We start from the raw sequence: 19910 nt of genomic DNA on the forward strand, positions 1-19910 counted from the left end.
CTTTCCCAGGAATTAGGAGGAACATGTGACGTGTGAATTTCATCACGTTGCTTGAATTATTGCCAAAGGCAGTCCTGCACGGAGAATTTATCGGAGGATGCATTTAATTGCATCGGTGTTGTTTTAAAAGCTCACGGGTTATTAAAGTGTCATCATCAGAGAAGGTAATAGGAAAGATTAGATATAACCGTGAGAGAGTGATGCTGGACAAATGTGTTTGGGTAAATTGAAAATAGGTGAGGAAGGAAAATTTTGGCCAATAAAGCAAATGACAAATTTATGATTACAGATGATTCGATAGCCAAGCAGTTAAACTATCTGACAGAATCAACCAATGGAGGCACGGAATTACTGTTACGTACATATAACACTGACAACTTACTGCTTCTGTGTCGTTACTGTATGTCACTGTTAATGGCTTACCAGCTCAAAATCATTCATAACACTGACAGAGAGTTAATAAGTACAACTTTTACAGCTGCATGAGCTTGAATGATGAACCGAATCATTTCTAAATAAGCAGCTTGTTTACTAAAAGCTGTGAACATGCTGCAGAGAAATGCATCGTATCTGATGCTGCATAGGGTGCGGTTGTTCTTTCCTCCAGACTCCAGACACCATATGTTGTTTCTCTGATAACATACAGTTACACTGATAACTTACTGTATGTTCATTTTGAGGGGAACACAGTGGAAAAAGACGACTCGAATCAGTAACGTACAGACGAAATGTTTAAGACTCAAGAAACGTGCCAAATGTGCTTCATTTTGTTATTTAATTATTGGTATCAACACGATTATTTTACCTTTCATACATATTTGGATTTTCAGATATTTTGTACTTTACACCACATAAAATACAGATTAAATCATCAATCATCTAAGAAGTCACTCTTGGCAATCTCGAATCAGCAGCTCTGCTGGAGCTTTCAGATGTCACAGTTTGATATTCTAATTATAACTTAAGGCAGCTTTACGAAAGTCTTTTGGACAATGGAAATTTAAACATCTATGGTGCCGTTGCAGGAGGCCAAACTCCATTTACTGTGGATGTTTGGATACAATCAAAAGCAGTAAAAAAGACCATGTGGTCTGTTTTCGGTGTCCAAAAGGACATTTTTCGATCTAAAATCCATGAAACACTTTTTAACCAAGTGACATTTGTGACTTATTTTGGGTATTGTTTATTGGCTTGCTTTCTTCCCCCCCTCTTCAGGTCCAAATCTTTGGCTCGTCCCACTTCATTAAAGGATGGTTTTCTCCTGTGGAGGAGTCTATATAAGCTGGTCTTCTCCCAAAATGTCTCCTTCTCCCAACCGTTCGGCTGCTGCCTTTCAGGCTCCCGACTTAGTTTGGTTTGACCGTGTCGGATTCCTCCTTTAAGTCCCGTGTAGCTCTGGGCTTGTACTTACTTGGTTTCTGTTTGGTTTATTTTTTTAGATATAATTAATAAACTGTTCTCCCTTCTTTAGGCACAACACATTTTATTTAACATTTTAGTAAATTTTACAGTTTGAAAATGTTCAGACTACTACTACTATTGTTGATTAACGTTTTAGAGGCGCGTGTCCGTACTGCATCGTGTCCGTACTACAATATCAACATTTACCCTCGGCACAACAGAAGCAAATATTTATATTCTGCAACGCTCCGAACATTTGCCTCGCATCGGTCGTAAAACAGTGTCGCACTGCTCGAGATACCGCAGCATGTGCGTGCAGTCTGACAAAAAATGAGTTTAGCCGAAGTGTCATCGAGCACAGTCGCTCGCCTGCGGGCCCGCTGGGTGTAGAAAGAAATACGAAATGACAGCTTCGTTGTAAAGCTGACACACAGCACGGCCGGGGGAAGACCGCGGGGGTCAAGGCGGCAAATCTGTGCGCTGTTGATGCAAGCGTGTGTGTGTGTGTGTGTGTGTGTGTGTATATAAGTGTAAGAGTTAGACATAGAGCAGGGGCAGTAAGAAGACACAGAATAAACAGAGACAGCTCAGACAGTATTCATGGACACCTTCCAAAGGGAGAGCTGTTGAGTTTCTCTTGCAGCTGTTTCAGCAGATGGACACAACCTGTCCGCCTCTCCCGGGCAGGTGTTCGGCTCAACCTTGTCCTCTGCGATGCCGATACAGTTGATCATACGGTTTTTCCTCCACATATTCCCTTCTTATCGTCGTAGAATTAATTTTCCAACCTCTACAGGCAGGATCCCTTGTGCATTTAACAGTTGGCTGAATGCTAATGCCTATTTTTTTTTTTCTTTCCACTATTTATGCGACAGCCAAAAGCGCAATCACATGGACACGTTTCCTTTCTGCAAAACTGTCTCATGGAATTTTTTTGCACACTAGTAAAGCTTTGGAGCTTTTTAAAAGAAAAAAAAAAAGTGTATTAGCACGCAAGTACGTTGGTATGTTCAAGTCAGGTGTGAGGTTTTGGGGCAACTTATTTAGTTCGAAACATTTTAATTGGTGGCTAACTGAGTCATTGCATCAAATCAGCCTCTGTGATGATAATGAAATGTCTCTCAGAGATTGGTCATGTCTAAGTAAGCGTCAGGAAAACAGCAATGCGATGATCGCCCTGAAAATGGAGGAAAGCAAGCTGTAAAGTAAACTACCGCCTGAACCGATCACCGCCTTTTTTTTTTTTTTTATTATTCGATTCACTAATGGGTTTCATAAAATCAAACATTATTAATGTTATAATCAGTTATGGAAAAAAAAACTACTACAAACTAACTGCAGGGCAAATATACACAAAATTTGATCAAATTCAAAAATTGAGCCCGATTGATTGCAGGCTGGATGTTACAGTGACTCACCATCGCCTCCTAATGTACACAGTGGTATTACAAGACAGGACGTCTATCCTGCATACCGCATCTTTTAAGTTTAAGCATAAAAAGAAGGTAGAGAAAAGCTTCATGTGTTCGTCTGTGTTGAGAACTCTGGCATCTACATCGGCTCCACAAGCTGCAGCTGATGTGTGGCCTCCCCAAAAAATAAAGCATAACGTTGTCTCCGATTTTACATGTTGCAGGGCACGATGCCGACTTCACTGCTTTTTAATCGAGGTACACATGAAGCCGGTGTGTAGAAAACTCGCTTGGAAATACAGCAAGAAAATGGGAGCGTCTGAAGTTATGTAACGGTGGAACTGTGTGCTTCCCCTCTGCTGCTCTAGTGATTTGTTCTGATCTCCTTGCAGATACTGGTGATTGCAGTTAATTATCGTGCAGTAATACGCGGGGGGAATCAGGAAGCCGGTTGGGCTGGGTGCCGTTGTCTATCGCTCTGCATGTGAGATACTGTTCCAAAGTCTGCTGCATGAGCCTGCTGACCTAAATTCAGTTTTATTTTTGTTTTTGTTTTGTGTTGACACACGCCGCTTGGGGTTGTCATCAGCAACAAAAGCTGAAATCTCAACTAAAAATAGAGCTTCACATCATGCACAGTTTTAGGATGATTTTGTTTTCATTATTATGGAGGGACGCGCGCTCGATTCGCGTGACTCTTCTGTGACCTGCGCTTCGGATGTCACCACAACAGCCGTCTTATCTGCCCCCACTCAGATGCTGTGCCTCACTGTTGGCAAAGCAAACACACACATGCCTCAGTCATTTGAAGTAAAAACAGAGACTGAGTAATAACGCAGATGATTGCCATCACACACTTCCTCCCCGGTGGGCTCCGGGCGAGTGTGAGGAGGGAGGAGGGGAGGGGCGGCGGGCCGTCATTGGGCCTCCTTATGCAACCGGTCCGGGACCCACATATCACCGCGAACTGATGTACAAACACCGAGTGAGGCGAGGGAACAGGTTTGTAATGTTTGCATGATAACGATCACACAAATATCTGTTTGTACGTCAGAGTTTAAGGGTTCACGGGACACCCGCTGTAATGGCTTTTTATTTTTATTACATCATCCCCATTTTTTGAATTGGATAAACCCGTTAACCCTACAGGCAAATGAGCCTTGGATAGCTGAAAATATCTCGTGTTTTCACCTAAATTTGATCAGATTAAGATTCAACTTTATTTTACCGAATCGCTGAAAAAAGATAAACTGTATATGACCTTTTGTGGTTAAATCTATAAAAATGAAGATCCACATTGACTGTTTGCTTAAATCCAAAATGATACGCGCAGCCAAGCATGTCAATAAAGGCTCATAAAAATAATATCTCACCTCTGGCAAAATCCATCACATAACAATAACACTGTTGACTGTGTTTCTTGGTTGTTTGTATATAATATATATAGATATATACTGTACTGTATATACTGTGCATTTTATATTTTTTACTGCTATTTTATTGCTTTTCTATTATTCTATTATTATCTTATTGCTTCTGTATGCTGCTGTCGCAAAAAAAAATCCCCTCTGGGATTAATAAAGTAACTACCTAACCTAACCTAACCTAATATGCATCCAATAAATAGGGGGAAAACTTGTTCTTACACCTCACAGGCTAAATGACTGTTTTAGAAGCTAATATTTTGATTCACAACAAACCTCTGTTTCCAGTTTTACAGCGATTACAGCCGCCTACTTTCGCCCTTCTGCTGAAACCACCAGAATATTCCTTGAGAAGATTATGAATGAACAAAGGTCTGCATTTATCAATAATTAAGACAGCTTTAATTATGTTAATTCAGGGGTGATTTTCACCTGGGGCTTAGTTATGGTTGTTGAGGCCACAATTATGGTTCTGATCCAGCCAGTGCAGCACTCTTTCGCCGCTGAACGTTTCTTTAGGAAAAACAATGAAAACGGTTGTCACGAGATGCTGAGTCGGTGAATGTCTCACCCGTCAGCTCTCTGTGAAGGTCGTTCCACATATCCCTCCTCAGAAAGTAGATCTCATTATCTTAATATAGCACGCAACAACGTTAATCCGGAACCTCGCTGCAAACACACAGTCGCAGTCTGTAGCTATCAGACTTTAAGCTCACTGACTATTAAATATCGGAGGCAGACAGGTTTAATGGGATCGGACTATTTGCTGGATGCTGCAGGTTCAACAGCTCTATACGGCCGGTGTGATAACCCCAAACACACGATGTGCGAGCATGCATATCAGACTGAATCATCACTGCATCAGATGTGTAACAAAATGTCACGAAGCTGCATTTAACCTTTTTAGGTTTCACCCCCATGAAGAACCTTCCCTGAATATTTCATTAAAAAAAAAAAAAATGGCTTAATAACTTTAAGTCTGCTGCATATGGTAAAAAGTATGTATAAAGCCTTTTGTACCTTGGTCCCATTTGAGTCGGTACTGGTTGGGTGTGTTGACTGAAAATCCGGGAATGTGGCGTCAGAAATAAGTGTGACACCAGACCTCCGTGGTACCCCATACATGTCAATCAAACCAGGCACGCCCCCAAACATAGCTCTCTTTCAGGGCTAATATTTAACTAATAATTTTCAGAAGGACCGTAAGAACTGATTTTGTATTTCATGAGAGAAATTTAATTTTTTTTTTGATGGAAGTCTTTTGTAGCCAGAGTATTGTTTGGCGCCAGCCCCTAGTGGCCCTCGGTAGTGTTGCACTTTAGCTATAGGTCCATTTTTCAGACCGGCTACGAGCATAACACACATGAATCTCCAGACGAAGTCTCTCCGGCCATTTAGTTGCATAACGGGCAATGTATGCGCCAGTTTTTACAAAGAAGGAAGAATATGTGGAGTAACAAAAACAACAGACATTTTGGGTTCTGCTGCAACAATTTCGACAATTTAAAAAAAAATCTATATGTTGGCTGTCTGCCGTGAGCCCTCCAGTGTTACAGGTCTGCAATCACTTAAGTGATTAAAGGGATAACAATGTTATTGTTAACTTTATTTAACAAAAAAATCAAGTTATTTCACTGAAAGTTACTGAACAACATGCTTTTTCAGGATCGTATTTGGCCTCTCTCTGCCCCATGGCTTTAAGGCCACTGAAGCTCTAGTACATTGTTTTTAATTGCTGAAAGAGGATTTGACTATTAAAGGGTTCAGCAGGAGCAACAATCAGTCATGCAAGAATTAAAGTGTTTTCACGAAGGACCACTACTGCCTGCAAACAACAGGTTTACACCATTTACCCACAATGCTTCTTCTGCCACATTATGCTGGACAAAAACGGGCTAGTGCACACGGAGGTGTATGTTACGGAAGTGGTACAGTACCAAGCCCCGTAAAAATAATATGTGGTGCAAGGTTAATCTTTGACAGGAAATTAGGTCATTGCGGCAATAATGGTTTAGGATTTGATAGTGAACAGGAAGTAAGTATGAGAACACAAACAGCATAAAATATGCAATAAAAAGATAACAGAGAGAAATCTGGTATTTTGATGTATGGATTTCTTTTGTATTATTACTGGTTTTAAATAAATATACTGTATGTTTCTTGGTCAAAAAGGCTAAAAAAAAATATGCGTAATTTAATATTCATATCCAAACTGTCGAATTTGATGCAACTGATTATGTAAATTATAATACAGGGATTGGACCCGACCGAAAGGGATAATCCATCATTTTATAGGCTGAACATTAGAAAATGGTTTCCAGGAATCTAATGGCCTCGTGGTGATCAGCGTTCGCCCCTTTCTGCTCATTTCTCCGAGTCATCATTCATCAGCCGTCCTTTAAAAATTAATGTACCGTATGGTCGCCATTTGGTAACTCTCAATACTCGACGTTTCTAAAACTATCAGGTCAAACAGCCTATTAGACTGTAGTGTAAAAAAATATGGACGTATTAATACAATAAAGCTGTAAGTAGCGTGGAAATGCACAATTGAGTCAAACGATTGCTGGAATCTCAGAAAGAGTCATTTGTTGTGATTTTTTTTTTTTTTTTTTTTTTCCCCATCCATTTTCAACAGATGACCTTCCTCAGAGGAAGACCCGAACAAGACAGTAATGTGCTGCTGTTTTCACTTTTACTGTCACACACTTACTCTTGTTTGGTTGTTGGGTGAAAGAACTCTGTCTTTAACCGAGGAGGGGAGATGTGTAGCTGGCGGCCAGAAATAACCGGTGCACACGCACAGCATTTGCCAAGTCTCCCCTCGAACAGCGATGCCGTACATCGTATCACCGCGAGGCTCAGAAATAAGACCAGCTCTCCATTGTGCTCATCCCCAGCCGAAGTGCCTGAGAGAGAGCACAGAGGACGCCTGCAGCGACGCGCCGTTCCCTTCAGCTTCGACTTAATTCACAGTGTATGCTAACAAGATGTGAATGTGGCGCACGAGCGTTGCAAGTCTGGAGCCTCGTCTGTACAGTCTGTCGCCTGGCTGGCCGGCGATTTTCAGCACCCTTTTTTCTTCTTCTCAGCTCTTCATCAACACCTGCCATCTGTCCGTCACCCGCTGGAAGGGAGTGGTCTAAACCAGCAAACAAAGACCTGAAATGAATGAAGGGATTTAAAATTCTACCCCCGCCGACAATAGGCCCAGTCAGCACACTTTACACTGTAAAATATCATGCAGGAAGTCTTATTGTGAAATGAACATGACATTGAAGTTTCATTTATTTGTAATTGATTTAAAATAACTGGTATAAAAATGCGTCTCAAAAAGCCAGAAATGCAAATTGAAAGTAAATCTGATCTTTACAGTTTTTTTAGGGTAACAAGACATTTTTAGTTTAATGGTCTGACTTGCTGGTAAGAAAGTAGTCTTGTAGTCTTCTTGTAGTCTCAAGTTCTTCTGATTTTACATTTTCACATCTCATCAGATGACTGATGTGTTATTCAAGTTCAGTTGACTTGAATTTTGACGGCAGCAGAAACACTTGGGGCAGCTTAAAATGTTTTACAGTGTATAAAAACAAATTTTATTCAACTTATGTTTAAGCCCACGGGTAACCAGAGAGCAACTTATCCTCCGTGAACAGTCCAAATTTTGTCATCGATTTAGTAAAGCTCTTATGTCCTCGAGTTATTTCATGTTTTTATTTGTAAATTTAAATTATTATTTGCCCTTGTTGAATCTACCTTTTAGAATTTTTGGATTTTAAAATTTTGCAAAAAAAAATAGCATGCTAAATTAGCCTTGATCCAAAATGCCCATAATTTTTTCTGCAATGTGCCGCAGAAAATTCACAACTAGAATTTTCAATTTTATAGTGTTTGCGCACAACAAATGAAAAATGCAGAATTTGTGCGCGAGAGATTTGTGTGAAAAGGAATTTGCCATTGCCTTGGTGATGGTTTGTGTTGAGCATCTGCTCAGACCTGAAATCCCATCGGGGACACAGACTTAAGAACATGAGTGGCATATCAATAGTCCGTGGGTGCACTTTTGTTTTTTCTCACTCTCTCTCTCTCTGCTGGAATATAAAGAAGTGCCAAGACTCCCTTGTTACTCCCTCATTCAGATGCATATGAACCCAGTGAGTTTCTCTGAGCCTCACACTCTGGGCTGATGTTTCTTTTTAGAGTCCAGTTTTCTGTCACTCCGACCCTGCAGCTCATTTCCTGTGAATGTGTTCAGTGAATAGCAAAGAGCTCCTTGCGCTCCTTTTTTTTTTTTGCTGTGGACCCCTTGTCCCTTTCAACAATTACACAACTTGTGCAGAGAAGACGTGCTTTGCATGGCAAAATAAAGAATTTGAATCTATTCATAGCAGGTATTATTCATCTTCTGAGTGTAAGATTGAAGAGTGTTTACATACTTTGATGACTACAGAGCAGCTGGGGGGGGGGAGGATCTTTGTATATGCAGGACTTATACTGCGTATGTATATACAGTAAATATACTGTGTGTGTGTGTGTGTGTGGTGATTTATCTCCTGCAGCGCTTGTTAAGTGCTTGTCTGGCATCCAGTGTGATGCAGCGATTAAAATAACTCCTACTACAGGATTCACTACTGTCAGGACAAGTGGCAAATCTCCAAGTTGTTCAAAGGAAGCTGCAAATCAAATTTTAATCTGAAAATCTATAGACATAAAAAAAAAAAGCAGAACAAAAATAGAATAAAGATGATTTGGTGTGCTGTAATCCACTTCAGTGTGGTTCTGTTCGGTCCGTGTGTGATTTTTAATCCATTTGATCGGTGCTGAAATCTAGTTTAAACACCAACTGGGATTATGTGACACCTTACATAATGTAATCCCTAAAAGGAAAACAGATGAAACCAAATCTGTGTCCTGGCGGAGTTCGTTGGAATTTCATTTAATCCACAGCGGGAGTCTCACAATGAGTTGAACCGCTCAAAAAAACAAATTGTTTTAAGGAAATATGAGCAGACCACCACCATCATCATCATTAACCTGGTGTCAGCTGACCAGATGTACTCACATGCACAACACAACATTAGCCAGGTCATTCTTCATCCGGGATGCCTTTGCAGTCCAATGTTTCACCACATACAGTCTGAGTACTCGATATAGATCATTTTTATTATCTATTATACATTATATATATATATTATATATTATATAAATAATTCCTCATTGTAATTGTGTGTCATGGGTCGGGCTCAAGAGCCCCCAAAATGTCCCGAATCAACGAAGCAATAAAGCAACACAGATCTGCAGTTTGTCATGGTTTTGTGTCTGTAACGTAACCCTGCTAGAATTACATAAAACAGCGTCCCCAATCCAGTTGCTCCCAATGAATCATCTGGACTCGGCTTGTGTATTTTTGGATCCCGTCTGTCGGAGAAGCCTGTCGGGCAGCAGGAAGAGGACAGAAGAGGTCAGAGTCTCTTGCTGTTGTAAGAAAGAAAAAAAAAAAAAAAGCTGTGCTGTTATTACTCCCTCCCCCCTCTCCCCTCTCCCCCCCGCCCACCCTCCCACACCCTTCAGATGTTTTTTCATGCCACTCATCCATCACAATCTCTGCTTTCCTTCAAACCAAATGTGCTCTCCGTACCTTCTGTGTTTAGGGCCCCGTGTGCCTCCGCATTGTGTGACTGCAGAACGACCTTTTCCACCGAAGGCACAGGACGTACTTTGCATTGCTGCACTGCACTCGTGTAACGACATAATTACTGTAAGTTGTAACTGCCTTTTGGAATAAAACAGGCGAGCGAGTAAATATAAGTGCACATACATGAGAAGAACGTGTCGCAAACATCATAAAGAAATGTCATTTCAAACTGTTTTGCAAGCTGTTCAGTTGGAGTGAAAAGCAGCCTTGTCCTAAAGTCGACTACATTTAGTGAAACGATCACAATGAAATTGCAAATGAAAGTTATAGTTGGTTGAATTTCAAATATTGAATCACAAGCCGAGAGGAGTTTACTGCAGTGACGCTAATTAGCTATTAGCTTTAATTGAAGCTGTTGGCTAATAACAGCCATCTGTTTAATGATGCGTGGGTCTGTTTTTTTTAAGTGCACCCAACATTAATAAGAGAAGTGAAAATTAGCCGAACTAGTTCAGGCACTAAAACCAAAACAATGAGCTGAAAGCAGCTAAAAAGGCCAAGTGAAGCTGAGGGAATAATGCAAAGTCAAAATCTTTGTCAGTTCGTTGCCAGCAACCCATTTCACATACTAGCATTCATTTGACCCACTGTTTACATGAAAATACTTGTTAATGCTGCTTAGACGTTAGAATTATTCACATATAAGTCGTGGTCGAGCAGCAACTCTGTAAGAACTGCGCCAGACGAGCAGTTTTACAGTTCAGGCAGATAAGTCGTGGGTTGAGAAGATTAATCATGTCATTATGTGTTCTGACATCACTGACTGTCGTGTGGATTAAAACTGCAAATCACATCACTTTCCCAGATTTTGCACAATTCCCTGACTTTGTGCAGCTGAACTGAAACTCTGTTTAACTGTTTTCTCTCCCTACGACCAGTAAATGTTTATTAAACCCCATCTTAAGAAAGGACACAGGAGGGTGTCATCGGCAAAGAGAACAGAAGATGGGCATTACAATGAGTTGATACACATTTATCTAGAAGTAAAGACAAATAAAAGCTGGATCAAGAAAGGACCTTGGCCTATCCCAACTTCGCCTCATAAACTTCAGGTCATGCAAAATCACCAAACCAAAAGATAGTAATTTTCTTATTGAAATATTATGGCCAGCATTTAAATGCTTTTTGATTCGCCACAAATAAAGATGCAAAGGAATGTATTTTATCAGGAATCCTTTCATCACAGTTCATAACTGAAACTTAACAAACGTGGAAAGAGAGTTAATCTCAACACACTGTATGTTGATGAATTACTGGACATAAATAATGCAAGCAGGTGGCTTAGGAACAATCAATACAACAAACAACGAGGATGTAAATCAGTCATTCTTGTAATTTCGGCCCACCTTGGCTCATAAAAGCTCTGTTAAATTAAATTTACAGTGTTTGACTTTAAAGAGAGCGTGCAAAAAAAAAATAAAACGGTTTAAAAACCGCATCTAGCGATGTTCCTGCCTTTGAATGTAAGTAGATAAAATTATAAAAAATAAACCGGCAACTATTATTTTTGATGGTTATTCGACTTCACTTATTTTCTAAAATAATCTTGATGGTATCTTTCTGTAGATTGAAAAAGATGCTTCACATTTTGCTTTTCATCGCGGCGATCGGATGATGGAGCCCAGTGATTTAGTTGTGGCTGCTGTGGCAGACTGCAGTTGCTTAGGGGCTGATTGAGATGGATTACTCTTCACTCACCGTAGCTCCCAGTACTCGATAAAGTTCGGACTCATGAAGCTGCACGTGATACGTGTGCAGGGAGAGGAAACAGACACTAGATCCATGTCACAGTAGGAGAGACGGTTCGACTTTGTCCTAGAAATTAACAGTTCTGTAGGTAATATAGTAAGTAAAGCTTGTGTGAAGTGATTTATCAGGTTCCCACCCCGGGGAGGGGGGAGAAGGGGGGCTGCTCCAATGTTCAGTATTTGGCAAAGGTGGCATCGGGGATGACGAGGACTTTATATGTGTCAAGGGGCCATGTAAAGGTAGTACCGGCTCGGTTACTGCTCAGTAAAAATGGCACCATTCACACCATGGCAAAAGTGGGAAGCTCATAAAGCAACGTAAGGTATCGGGGGTGGGGAAAGGGGTCATTCAAGGTAAAAAAAAAAAAAGTCATGATTTCTGGCCCTTGTCTGTGTTTCGGTGCCTCGTTCAGACACTAAAGCGTGCCAGCAGTTTGACATTTCGAACGCTCTGTGACCCACTTTGCAGTTTGAGCAGCTTAAAAGACTGAGGGCAAAAAATATGGTACGAGAAATTCTCTCATGAAATCAGAACAAGGGGAAATGGGAACATTAGTCTGCGTGCTCAACAAAAGGATTTAGGATCATAATCTCCCAAATATTATTTCGATTTAGTCCGCTAAATATCTAAAAACGCTGGATGACAATTGCAAGACTTTTACACTGAGATATGATATGGTGTCATGATAAATGTCATAAAGCAGCCATTAAAACAGGCCACTCTTGTCCTCCGAGGACCCCACTTACACTGCGCTGAGCTGCAGTATTGACTCCTTGAGACGGCTCTATAAATAGCACTGCACGCCTGTTTTCAGGGCCCTAATGACTGTCTGCTCACCTTCAAAGGACAACATCACCCTAATTCACCACTTACCGTCTTTCATTTTCCAGTTATCTCTTATTATCTCTGAGCAGGAAACCTTAATGATGTCAGGGATGGTGTTGAAACAGATGTGAAACCGACGCTGTTTTTTTTCTTGCGTAATTTTGTGCAACACGGTGACACAAAGGTTTTTGTGTGGCGATGCATGCAGCCACCGAGATGAGACAGTAAACGATCAAAACAGAAAGAACTGAAGGGTGGCTCTTCCGGAAAATTGATTGGAGCATCCGTCAGAGGCAACGCAGGACTGTGGGAAGTATTAATGATCCTGAAAACCTATTTTATTATTCAGCATCTTACTACGGGGGCAAAAGTTCAAAGAGCTTTGGACATTCAACACGAGAGATTTTCTGTATTTACCGTTTTTTTTCTCCACGTTGGTTTGAAGAAGTTGGAGCTGATGGACCAATCAGGATATAGCAAACACTTCAGTGGAAATATGATGAAAGTCGTATTTCTAACGAAGCAACATTTACAGTTGATTGTGACAAAAACCACACCCACACAGCGCTGCAAAAGAAGATAAACTGAATTTGAGGGTGTAAAGCTTTTAAAGGAACATACACAAACAAACAAACAAACAAACAAACAAAGACAGAAACAGTGAAACAAAAAACGAACAAACAAATAAACAAAGAATTACATACCGTATTTCACGTGTAAACCAAACGATGACCATTTCACAGTGTAAACCATGTGGTTATCATTGTTGCCAGGAGGTCGTTTAAGGTGCAAAGAGTCCCAAAGAGGGCACTTAAAATGCTCACACATGACATTTAGAGAGTCTGTGGAAATCTACCTCTTGCGTCGTTTCGTCAAGAGGATGTGTTGAACAGGATGTGCTCATCAGAGATAATAAAAATCAGCCGCACCTTCATCTTTTGAGCGCTGCATGTGGACTGTATTTATATTTAGACCCTCGGGACGCTACGGGCCTGCAGGGAGCCCGTTCTCGGACCTGATCAACAGCAGATGGTGATTTTGAAACCCGATCAATATGTGGACAACGGTTCATCCTTGAGTTGGATTGAACATTTGCGACTCGTTTGAAGAAATTCTCCCCAGACGTTCCTGAAACATTGCGTTCACGAGCGCAGGCCAATGTGACGGGACAGTGACCTTGACCTTTGACCTTTAACCACCAAACTCGTTTTAAGAAATCCCCTCAAAACGTTCTCGAGATATTGCGTTCACGTAAAAGGAGACAGCGACATACATGGACATGAGGTCAGAGTGACCTTGAACTTCAACCTTCGACCACCAAATTCACCCTCAAGACCGAGTGAACGATTGTGTCGCATTTAAAGAAGTTCAATCCGATGCGTTCCTACGACATCACGTGTTCACGTGAATTTTTGTAGAATTAAGGGCGCAGTGGCCTTGACCTTTGACCTTTGCCTCCCAGATTCTAATCATGTCATCCTTGATATTAAGTGAATGCTTTTGCTAAGTTTGAAGAAATTCGCTCGTAGGGTTTTTGAGATATCGTGTTCACAAGAACAGGACGGACAACCTGGTGCATAATGTACACCTTGTTTGTCTTCTTTTTTTTTTCCCCTCGTAAACATGTTGTAACATTTAAATGTGGGCAGAAACTTTTCACATTCTTCAACAAAAAAAAAAAAAGGCGAATGCAGCAACGACCTTTAAATGACTGCCCAGTTTGATTTCTCCAGAGAAAAATGAAAAACTGGAGAGAAAAAGTGCTGAGGCCCAATTAAGGAGGGGGGGACCGGTGTGGCAGGGAGTAAATGCTGCAGTGTGCTCCAGTGCTGAGATGAAAGGGGGGAAGGGGGGTTCTGTCATCTGGTGTACTACAACAACAACAACCACAAAAAAAAGAACAAAAAAAAAAAAAAAGACTGTAATTATGAAAGTAAAGATCGGTATCTGAGGAAAATGGCGCAACGGCCGAAAAAAGGGCCATTACGGGTCGGAGATCGGATCAGCGGAGAGAAACGGTTTGAGCAAATGAATGGCGCCGTTTTATGTGTTATGTAACTGCTCAAAGAGGTGAGGGAGGCTGAGAGGGTGAGAAACTGAATACATGTGGTGGGAGGGGAGGGGGGGAGGGGGGGGTTGCAGACACACAAAAAAAAAGTACAGACTAAATAGAGGTTTGTCCGTACAGTAGAGGTGGTGGCAGGAGATGGAGGACACTCGGAGATGTTTATCAGCTTCAGATAACTGGAGGTTTTGTAGATGAGAGCCCGACTTTTCCAGGCAGCAGACAGCGAGCCGCCTGTGTGTGTGTGTGTGTGTGTGTGTGTGTGTGTGTGTGTGTGTGTGTGTGTGTGTGTGTGTGTGTGTGTGTGTGTATGTGTATGTGTGTGTGTGTGTGTGTGTGTATGTGTGTGTGTGTGTATGTGTATGTGTGTGTGTGTATGTGTGTGTGTGTGTGTGTGTGTGTATGTGTGTGTGTGTGTGTGTGTGTGTGTGTATGTGTATGTGTGTGTGTGTGTGTGTGTGTATGTGTATGTGTGTGTGTGTGTGTGTGTGTATGTGTGTGTGTGTGTATGTGTATGTGTGTGTGTGTATGTGTGTGTGTGTGTGTGTGTGTGGCAGTTGGGATGTGACCTCGGAAAAATATTGTTATAATGTAAACTTTAAGACTGCGTCTCTGCCAGCTTCTGGACTGTTTGAAAGGGCATGGAAATAAGCAATTCATGCCACAAATCACTATGTTTAGACAGCTGAGTATCTTTCCAAGTTAACCTCCTCTTTAAATAGTCACTTTCATAAAAATAAGAAGAAAAAAAAAAAAGGCCTTTCTTCAAGCTGTTCAAATGCTCACTGCATTTTATTGTTGAGAAACTTAAAAGTTGCCCTCAGCTCAAAAATGATTAGTGTTTCCAAAACGTTTGGAACAATGAAGTCAGATTGTGACACGAGAAGACTGTTTTTCACAATCATTTTATGGAGTTGGACTTTTTCTGATCAGAGCTCACTCACAGTTTAAGACAAGAGCACGTGGGTTTTTGAATTGTATATTCATGTCATATATTCTGTTCTTTTCTATTAAGGAAGGAGAATTTGTAAGATTTTTTTTTTTTTTCAATAATCTTACTGTCTAATCTTTATAAGATATTATAAGGTCATCAGAAAATAGTTCCATCCTTCTGTGAGTAGAATTGAGCTAAAAGATCAACTGAATCAACATGGATAACTTACATTTCTATAAATAGAAAAGAGACAGGAGGAGTTATTTATTTATTGTTTATTTTCCTGTGTTTATTTTCTTCATATATTCTTTCACACATTTCCCTGGTGACATCATTACCATAGATACCACTCGCCTACTCCTAACCCAAACATAAATCTAAACCTTCACTTTACCTGGACCTTAAACCAAAGTCTTCACCCTAAACATGTAATTATTTACATCATAGGAATTTTGTTTTTTGTACCCAAACGAGAGGTTGTAAACAGATTTATGTCCCCCGCAAGATGAGTGATTCAAGAAGATGCATGCTCGTCTGTAGGTATACCTGCGATAACGGCAGTGTTTCAAGATTATTATTTTTTTAGAGGGAATCAGGTGAGCTGCTTTCACGTCATAATTACCGTTTTTAATCATCTGTTTTTGCGTTACTTAATCTTTAAGGTATTTTTCTACATGTTCTCTGAAAGCAACAGGTTCATTATTTTCGAGTCACTGTTGCTCAGCCTCATGAGTACAAAATATTCTCCTTCAGTCCACAGTTGTTTATTTATGTCTTTTTGCCCCGTGCGTAAAAAAAAAACAACCAAAAAAACAACCTGCATCCTCTTTCTTCCCATCTGCCAAACTAAAGTTAATCGTCCCATTATAGCTAATGGATTGTTCTCATAGTTTATTCAGTGCATCCTCCTGCTCTCTCCATTGTCTTTGGCTTCTGGGAAGCTGCTAGTGCAGCGCCAACAATAACTGAGGTAAACTGTTATGTCTGATGACAAAACAGGAGGCTGTCAACAAACACAGGAGACAAAAATGTCACAAACAAATAAGCACGTACTTTTCTTTTTGTATGTGTCACAAATATGAAGAATAAAATGAAAGGTGTTGAGGTGATTTACTGCGAGGTGATGACAATAAGTCATGTCCTATGCTAAATGAATCAGCAGCCACTTACAACCACTTCCTGTCACACTTGCATTCACTTGTTGCTTAAACAAACATGGACAAAAGATGTTAGAGATGGATGGTGGAGGGTGGGAGGGGGGGGGGGGTTTAATCAGGGGGAGTGCACACAAACTTGATTTGGACTCCTGTCATTGTTTTCTAATGAGCGTGGATCCAGTTAACACGAGCATACGTGTCTTTATTCTTCATCACTTTCCCAACTTAAAACCACCGCGTGCTCAGCTACAAACCACCGAAGAGACATTTTCACCCTGAAAGTTCACATTTTCTTCATGGGGTCTTTGCTTTACGGTCCCCCAATTTACACTGCTTAAAACTGATTTATGTCCCGACAACATGAGCCAAACGAGCGGGTGCACACAGAACTCCTCTGCTGACTGATCTTGCAGGAAAAAAAAAAAAAAAAAAGAGGAAGAAAATGTTGTTTTACGCACAATCAGCTGATGACCGGCTCAGTGTTTCCTGTCCTAATGACCTTTTGTCCGCAGCCTGTAAGCTCACTGTATCGCTGCAATAATGTCTGCAAAGGTATGAATGAAGCCATTCATGGTGTTTTGGTTGTACGTGATGGATAATGAGGGGGATGGGAGGGGGCGGGGGGGGGGGCGGATTATTTGCCAGAAGACTGAGATCTAAGCCAAGGACAAGATTTACCCAAATACCAAACTGATAATCTGTCTATAGACAAAACACAGTATACACCACAGGGCTGCTGTCAAAGAAAAACAGGCCGCCTCAGCTGGTTCAAAGTGGTAGATGGTCATGTGCTGCCACCTGCTGGATAAAGACATACAGTACAGTGGAACAATAATATCATGACGAGACAGTAAAAGGGTTAGGTAGGTAGGTATTTACTTTATTAATCCCCGAGGGGAAATTTTTTCGCTACAGCAGCATACAGAAGCAATAAGAAATAATAATAGAAATAATAGAATAAAATAATCGAATAGAATAGAATAGAATAATAGAAAAGCAATAAAATAGCAGTAACTAGCAGTAAAAAATATAAATATAAAATATAAAATGCACAGTATATACAGTACATTATATATCTATATATATTATATACAACAAACCAAGAAACACAGTCAACATATATATATATATATATACAGTACAGTATATATCTATATATATTATATACAAACAAACCAAGAAACACAGTCAACAGTGTTATTGTACTGTGATGGATTTTGCCAGAGGTGAGTTATTGTACAGTCTTATTGCTGTGGGCAGGAATGATCTCCTGTATCTGTCCTTGTGACAGCGGAGCTGGAGGAGTCTTTTAGAGAAAGTGCTCCGCTGTCCCTGCAGCAGGTGGTGGAGAGGGTGGACAGGATTATCCAATATGGACAATAGTTTGTTCAGCGTCCTCCTCTCCACCACCTTTTCCAGGCTGTCCAGTTTGTAGCCGATGATGGAGCCGGCCTTCTTAACCAGTTTGTTAAGTCTGTTGGTGTCTCCGGCTCCAATGCTGCTCCCCCAGCAGACCACAGCGAAGTACAATGCACTGGCCACAACAGACTGGTAGAACATCTCCAACATCTCGCTGCACACATTGAAGGATCGAAGTTTCCTCAAGAAAAAGAGTCGACTCATCCCCTTCTTGTAGACGGCGTTGATGTTGGTCTTCCAGTTCAGTCTGTTGTCGATGGACACACCCAGGTACTTGTACTCCTCAACCATGTCCACCTCCTCTCCCAGAACTCTCAGCGGTTGTGGAGCCGTCGTCTTCCTCCTGACGTCGACCACCATCTCTCTGGTCTCGGCCACGTTCAGGAGCAGGTGATTTCCACCAGCCCACTCCACAAAGTCCTCCACTACTGCCCTGTACTCGTCCTCCCATCCATCCCTTATACATCCTACCACTGCAGAGTCATCAGAGAACTTCTGCAGATGGCAGGACTCTGAGTTGTACTGGAAGTCAGTTGTGTATAAGGTGAACAGGAAGGGAGACAGAACAGTTCCCTGAGGAGCTCCAATACCACTGACCACCGTATCAGACAGCACACTGCCCAGACGGACAAACTGTGGTCTGCCTGTCAGGTAGTCATTGATCCAGGAGACGGTGGGCGCGTCCACCCCCACCACCCGCAGCTTCTCACTCAGCAGCAGTGGTTGGATGGTGTTGAATGCACTGGAGAAATCAAAGAAAGTGATTCTCACAGAGTCACCGGTTCCATCCAGGTGAGACTGAGCTCGTTGCAGCAGGTAGATGATGGCGTCGTCCACTCCCACACGAGGCTGGTACGCAAATTGCAGCGGGTCCAGAGAAGATTTCACCAGCGGCCTGAGGTGGGCCAAGACCAGCCTCTCCAGCACCTTCATCACATGAGATGTGAGGGCAACCGGTCGGTAGTCGTTGAGGCCAGATGGAGTCGTCTTCTTGGGGACAGGAACCAGGCAGGACGTCTTCCACAGCACCGGGACCTCCTCCTGCTTCAGGCTCAGGTTGAAGAGGTGTTGTAGGACCTCAGCCAGCTGGACGGCGCAGGTCTTCAGGACCCCGGGGCTGATGCCGTCAGGCCCTGCAGCCTTGTGCTGGTGGATTCTCTCCAGCTGTCTCCTAACCTGGCCAGTCGTCACAGAGAGGGGGGTGAGGGGTGTATGTGTGTGTGTGTGTGTGTGGGGGGGGGGGGGGGTCGAGGTGTCGATGGAGGAAGAGCCCTTTGAGATTGAGGGCTCTATGCAGTTCACCAGGGGGCGCAGAGGGGGGAGGGGGGGAGGCAGCAGAGGTGTTTGGGAGGTGTGAGGTGTGGAGGAGACAGATGAGGGTGAAGAAACAGTTTAGTTCATTTGACCTCTCCAGGTTCCCCCTGGTTGTTCCTCTCCAGGTTCCCCCTGGTTGTCTCTCTCTCCCCTTGAACCCAGTAATCTCCTTCATACCGGTCCACACCTCCCTCACGTTGTTCTGCTGGAGTTTGGCCTCCAGCTTCCTCCTGTAGGAGTCCTTGCACTCCCTGAGCTTCTCCTTCAGGTGGCGCTGCACTCTCCTGAGCTCCTCCCTGTCCCCAGACCTGAAGGCTGCTTTCTTCTTATTAAGAAGAACTTTCAGGTCACTGGTGATCCACGGCTTATTGTTGGGGAAGCATTTTACAGTCCGGGATGGTACGGTGGTGTGTTCACAGAATTTGATGTATTCTGTGATACAGTCCGTCCTGCTATTGATGTCCTTAATTAATTAATTGTCACCAGTCATCAACCAGGCAAAAAAGAGGTCTGAAATC

This window comes from Embiotoca jacksoni, unplaced genomic scaffold (genome assembly GCF_022577435.1).
Source record: "Embiotoca jacksoni isolate LCO1_2020_lvr unplaced genomic scaffold, fEmbJac1.0.p SCAF_25, whole genome shotgun sequence".
Lineage (NCBI taxonomy): Eukaryota > Metazoa > Chordata > Actinopteri > Embiotocidae > Embiotoca > Embiotoca jacksoni.